General features: G+C 36.0%; 1 non-coding gene across 1 annotated transcript; it reads right to left on the bottom strand.

Moving 5' to 3' along the window:
• Positions 1-5,802: 5,802 nt before the first annotated feature.
• LOC136216036 (small nucleolar RNA R71) lies at positions 5,803-5,909 on the bottom strand. The gene has a single exon (XR_010683032.1). It is a non-coding gene; the product is annotated as a small nucleolar RNA R71 (small nucleolar RNA).
• Between the last annotated feature and the right edge of the window lie 622 nt (positions 5,910-6,531).

Raw genomic sequence — 6,531 nt, 5'->3', positions numbered from 1 at the left:
ACCTTTTGGTTCCCGCTAATCATTACTCTTCCTTTGCTGGTGGGAATGTACATTGCCAGACGGCGGATGGAAATTAGGGCTTGCAACCTCTGAGATGAACGGCCGCCAAAGAATGATGTTATAAGCTAATTGTCCATCTATAATAGAGAACTCCAGATCACCAATCCACGCTTGATCATCATCTGCCATCCTGCATTCCAAAGTTACCTGGCCCTTGGTCCGGATAGTGTGACCTGTCACTCCCATGATGTCAACAATGGTTGTTTCTATTTGGATCGGATCAACCTTTAGTTTGGCGAATGCACCTCTGGTGATGACATTACAAGAACTGCACGTATCCACGATTACTCGCTTCATTTCCCAACCTTCCACCACCATAGTAATAACTAGAGCATCTGCATGTGGAGGGATTACTGGACCTGTTTCTGCAAAAGGGGCAATTGAGGGATGTTTTATCCAGGGCGGATATTTTTGCTTTTTCCACGGGTGGCTAATACACTGCTCCATCTGCTATGACATTAATGACACTTTTGAATTTCTTTCTGGGGATCTGTCTTCTGCTTGTCGTCTTGTTATTTGTTATTCTGGACAAATCTATCTAGTTTTCCAACTCCCAGCAAGCTTCAAAATGTGGTGGCCATTTCTTCTATGGAACATGTAATACGTGTTGGCGTTCCTTTCAACAGTTACATGCTCCCCTCTTTTGGGTTCGGGATATGTAATGTCCCGTTTATATTTCACTCTTCTCCTTTATATTGTGGTAAGTTGGGAGCTTTAAACCTTCTGTCCGCCTCGTTCCACATGATCCGTGTTGTGAATGGCGAATTCCTGTTAACTGGACGGGCGTACCTTTCTGCACTGTTCTCTCGTCTATCTAGATCGGTATGCACTCGCCTTTCAATCTCATCATCTATGTGTTCAGTGGTGTCGAAGTTGGCTCTTGATTTTGATCTCGATCATGTTGAGGTTATGCTTGGAACTACGGTTTGACGTGGATGGATGTTGTCACAACCGCTGGAACCATTTTATCTAGCTTCGAATATCTTGTCTTTGCATCCTTCAACATTTTGCTAACATAATAGATGGGGAACAGTTGACCGTCTTCTTCTTCTTGAATAACCACGGTGCACATAGCTTTATCCATGACAGATAGATACAAATGTCGGTCTCCCCTTCAAATTGGTCTCCTCATCAATGGTGGTTCTGATAGGAATTGTTTTGTACCTTGAAATGCTTGTTGACAATCTTCCTAGTACGATGATCCGCTCGTTCAACCTCTGGAACTTTCTCACCCTTTGTGGGGCTTTCATTTAGGCGCTCTTTTCACCTTTCTCCTTGTAGGGCTTTTATTTAGGCGCTCTTTTCGCCATTTGCCTCGTAGTGCTTTTACTTTATCTGGATTTGCTCTAACTCCTTTTTGGCTAATGATGTAGTCAAGGAATTTTTCTGAAGTGACTTCGAATATACACTTCTCTGGATTGAGCTTTATTTTTCATGCCAGTGTTTGGCACTGGTTGCAGTATTAGCAATTCCCTTGTACTTGTGGGTTAGTACTAAAAGAACTCCAGAAGTGGGGCATATCCTGTCCATTATTAAAAGATTGTGTTAAGGCATAAAAACTATATTCACTTAGCTTGGGGATCAATGGCTTGATCCATGGAACTGACTTCATAGTGAAAGACTCTTTGCATTGACCTTTGTTGGCAAATATCATGTACGATGCAATGTCTCTTTATGGAATTCTTAGTTCATCTTGGAATCAATTTAGTAATTCCTTTACGTTGGTCCCTGACTCTAGAATGAACTTAGTCAAAGGATAAAACCGAGTAAATATTATATGTCAAACAAATTCATAATAGAATTTTATTCATGATTGTGTTAATAATACCACATATAACGGTCATAACCATAAAGATTACTACTGCACATAAATATCATAATGAATTCTTAATAAATAACCATAATGAGAATGGTTTAAGAACAATGTCCTTTTGTATTTCAATGCGCATTAATATCCAAGATAGCATAATTATTTTAAACATCATAAAAGTTATGACATTCTATATTGGGTAAGATATCTTACATAGTTGCTATTTACTTGCAATTAATATTGTGCATCCATGCATTAATGGCATTCAGAGATCACTAATGCCTTGTTTGGATGAAGTGTAATTAAACAAATATAGTTATATATGAAATTACTCTTATATCATTTCATTTGTATAAATAAAATAAATACAAAGGGTAATTTTGGAAGAAAAATACATGTACCATGATTCTCCTCCAATTTGAGGTGTAAGGAAAATTGCTCAAAATTCATCATCACCTACCTTCATATACCATCATCCAAACAATCTCTAAGGAACTGTCATGTGTATCCTAAGAATTTTGCATAAATTAATGTTCTGATCTGAAACTGACGCTTGCACTATTTTGTAGTTAGCTCAGGGTATGAAAGTTTCGTTTATCCAATTTGGTAATTCATCAGTCCATAATGGCTTTAATAGTTAAGGACAATTACATGATAATCACAAATAGATTCAATATGTTCAAGTCTCTTACGTTGGTAAAAGAAATTCTAACAATGTCAGATAAACAGTTTTTATTATGAATAAACACATCCTTGTAAAAAAAAGGGAATGAAATAACTATTTGACAAAACAATATTCAAAAATATGAATTTCTGATATTAAAAGTACTATATATGAGAAAAGCCATATATAGATGGTGAATTGTACAAGAAAAACCAAATATGATTTTTTGTAATTTCTTCTAATAGTTGTATGCATGTTCATCCAAAAGAACTGGTCAGACCTAAATTATCTGTAATTACACGAGCCTTTTATGATATCTTAATATTAAGTGATAAAATCACCTTGAATGGATGAATTTTTTTTATAAAATTCCAAGATTACGGATCTTATACATGCATCTTGTACTAATTCAATGATAATGACATATTATACTCGTCATGCATAAAAATATAAGGCATATTGAGCATACAAGATTTAATGAAAGATTTGTGTCTATTACTTTATCTTTCACAATTTATTAGATTTATCATAATAACATGTAATGATATTCATAGCACTTTATAAGAGTGAGGGATCTTAATTTTCTTTAATTAAAAATGGAATAAGAAATGGGAGGAAACTTATCTTTTTATTATAAAGTTCCAGATTTAATGTAGAAAACTCTTTCCCACCAATATATGGAGAACTGTATCTTTGGATAGATTTGTTGTACTGATTGAGCCAAGGTTTGAGATTGTGATTTCTATTCCGTTGACTCCATTGTTTTGTTCTTTGTGAAACTCTATACAATCAAGATTTTGCGATCTTCTGTTTGTTAGAGATCCACGCTCACCGCACCAATTGATAACTTGTGGAAAAATCCTTGATCGGAGCACTTCCCTGTGAGGCGCCGTTGGGATCGGCCGGGGACACTCCGATGCCAAAGTCAGTAATATTTCTGAGAATAAACTGTAAGCACAAAAGTAGAGAATCAGTAAGTGTACCTTTGATCCTAGGAAGCTGGGGTATTTATATAGGTTTCTGTAACCTTCAGCATTAATGGGGAAGTGTTAAGCCCAAAATATACCTAAAATATCATATATAAATACGTTAAATTTACATTGAAATCATGTTAATTATATTCATTTTGAATACTTTTACGTCTTTATTTACTTCTTTGATGCAAGGTACTTAAATATTTGGTAAAATCCAAATAGGAGCAAAAACGGAGCTAAAACGGAGCTAAAATGGACGAAAAACCTTAAAAACGTACCGAGAATGCATATCAGTCAGAAGAACGCTCGAGAAGGATGAAAAGCAGTCGAGCGCCAGGGAGAAATCTCTCTGTCGCGACTGAGATTCTCAAAATCTCAGTCGCGACTTGCGGAGGCCAGATCGGGGGAAAATGAAGTTTTTAAGCTCGCCCCTATATCCCCTGTCGCGACTGAGATTTTCAGAATCTCAGTCGCGACAGCGAACCTTCCTGCACACAAAACACATGTTCGAAATCGGAAAAACGTGTCTGTTCGTTCAGATAAAAGCGACCCTTCACCAGCAGACACGACCCGTCATTTACAACCCCTCAACAACTATAAATAAGTGATCCATTTCAGAAATCAAGGTTGGTTAGGTTGAAAAAGTTAGAGAAATTAGAGAAGAAAGTTGTTATGTTGAGTTTCTGATTCAGAAAAGAATCAGAAAGTTAGAGTTCATTTCTGTAAACAATCGTGTTGTACACGAATTGTATTTAGATTAGTTATAAACACAGTATTAGTTTAGTTTTCATTCTGATAGTGGACGAGACCAGTCTCTATTCCGAAGATCCAGCGAGAAGAATTGACGGCTGAAGCGCATGAGGTTTGACGAGCCTACGGAGTTTGAGAGAAAGATTGACGACCCGGATCTCAAAGTTTTCGTTGCAATGCTATCCAAGTTTCTACTTCTCTGTTAACTTGTGAAAATTGACATTTCATTAATGATATACTTATTTATTCAATACATTCTTACTGTTTGTTATTTTGATATTGTTCTGACAAAATGATTTTCAAAATGATAAATTGGTGTTTTTATTAAAACGTTCTATTCCATCTTATTCATATAAGAACTTTGTTGAACACTTAAAAAATTTAGTTTTTATGGATGACATGATCGCTGATCGCGGCTTATCAGAAATAAAACACTAGTTTGATTAAGGTAGGAATCATCTCAACGCCAGGGGGATTTCTATAGTTCGAAGCCATTCAATTGAGTAAATCGCTATATTGTTACATGTCCATAATCTCACAAAGTTAAAGTTGTTTACTTTGCTTTATGAAAATAAGATCTATTTTATTCCAATTACGGAAGTATCTGTTTTGTAATCAAAATTCCAAAACGGAATTGTTCTCTAAACTCGATATAATCCTTCTATCTAATCCTAATTTACCAAAACCTATTCCATCAACTAAACGTATTTCTTTTATTAAACCTAAACACGTGATTAAACCGAATTAAATAAAGTTTTTGTTAAAAAGCGTTCCCTGTGGGTTCGATATCTTTTATTACTACAAGCGTATACCGTGCACTTGCGGAAATCGCTCAACAAGTTTTTGGCGCCGTTGCCGGGGAACGCCAAAATTTTTGACAAAATTTTAAATTTTTCGTGTTTTATTTCGAATCTAGGTTTAAACATACTTATTTTAACTTTTATAATTTAAAAGTTTTCATATACTAATTTATTTATTTTTCAAAAATTCTGTTTTGTAGGTAGTTTCGGTTCGTGCAAGATTTCAGGTTCATGCGCAGTTCTCGAAGTTCAGGCATTTTACCAGACCCTATAGACCCAGAAATTGAGAAAACCATTAGGAAGAACAAGAAAAATAAGAAAAACAAAAATAAGACCCCAGTAAAAACAAATACCGAGCCAGAAAAAATGGCAGACCCACCAACACTTATGGAATACGCTAGACCAGGTGTGGCCGGTGTGACCAATAGTATCGTTAGACCCAGAATCACCGCAAATCAATTTGAAATTAAGCCAGCTTTGCTTAATATGTTGCAAAATAATGTAACATTTTACGGGTTACCTAACGAAAATCCTAACACCCACTTAACAAATTTCCTAGAAATTTGTGACACTTTTAAAATTCCAGATGTGACTGCAGAAGCAATCAAACTTCGCCTCTTTCCTTTCACTTTGAAGGATAGAGCCAAAGAATGGTTAACTTCTATGCCAGCCGCAACTTTTGCCACTTGGGAACAATTAGCCCAAGCGTTTTTATCTAAATATTTCCCTTTAGCAAAAACCGCAAGAGTCATAAAAGAGTTAACATCTTTTTCTCAAAATGATAATGAGACTCTTTATGAAACTTGGGAACGTTTTAAAGAACTTCAACGTTTATGCCCACACCACCAATTACCCGCTGAACTTTTAATGCAAACATTTTACAATGGACTAAATCCTACAACTAGGGGTTCATTAGATGCTATGTCGGGAGGGCTATTTATGAAGAAAACATCAGCCCAAGCGAGAGAACTTTTGGAGGAAATGGCAATCAACAGCAGTATGTGGCCCACGGAACGTGGACATATGCCGGTGGCGAAACCATCATCCTCAGCCTCACCATCAGTTAAAGGTATAGTTGAACTTGATCCAGCCGCAATGCTACAAGCCCAATTTTCTGCTTTATCGCACAAAATTGACCAATTTATGGCACCGCGAGATACCAATGGCAATCCAATCCAAACGGATGTGGATTACGAAAATATGAGTGAGATCGAACAGGTAAATTTTGTCCAAGGGCAAAACCAAACTAATAATCCTTATTCTAATACTTATAATTCTGGATGGAGGAATCATCCTAACTTTAACTGGAAAGATAACGGTAACAATAATATTAGTGCTAATCAAAATCGTACCACTAATTATCAAAATCAGTCAAGAGATACGATTAGCACTTTATCTTCTAAAATCGACAAGTTTATAGATGTTATCAGTGGAAAAATAAGTAATCACGACGATGGTTTTAAACGGATCGAA

Source organism: Euphorbia lathyris, chromosome 1, assembly GCF_963576675.1.
Source record: "Euphorbia lathyris chromosome 1, ddEupLath1.1, whole genome shotgun sequence".
In the NCBI taxonomy this organism is placed as follows: domain Eukaryota; kingdom Viridiplantae; phylum Streptophyta; class Magnoliopsida; order Malpighiales; family Euphorbiaceae; genus Euphorbia; species Euphorbia lathyris.
This window is presented reverse-complemented; position numbering and strand designations above follow the sequence as displayed.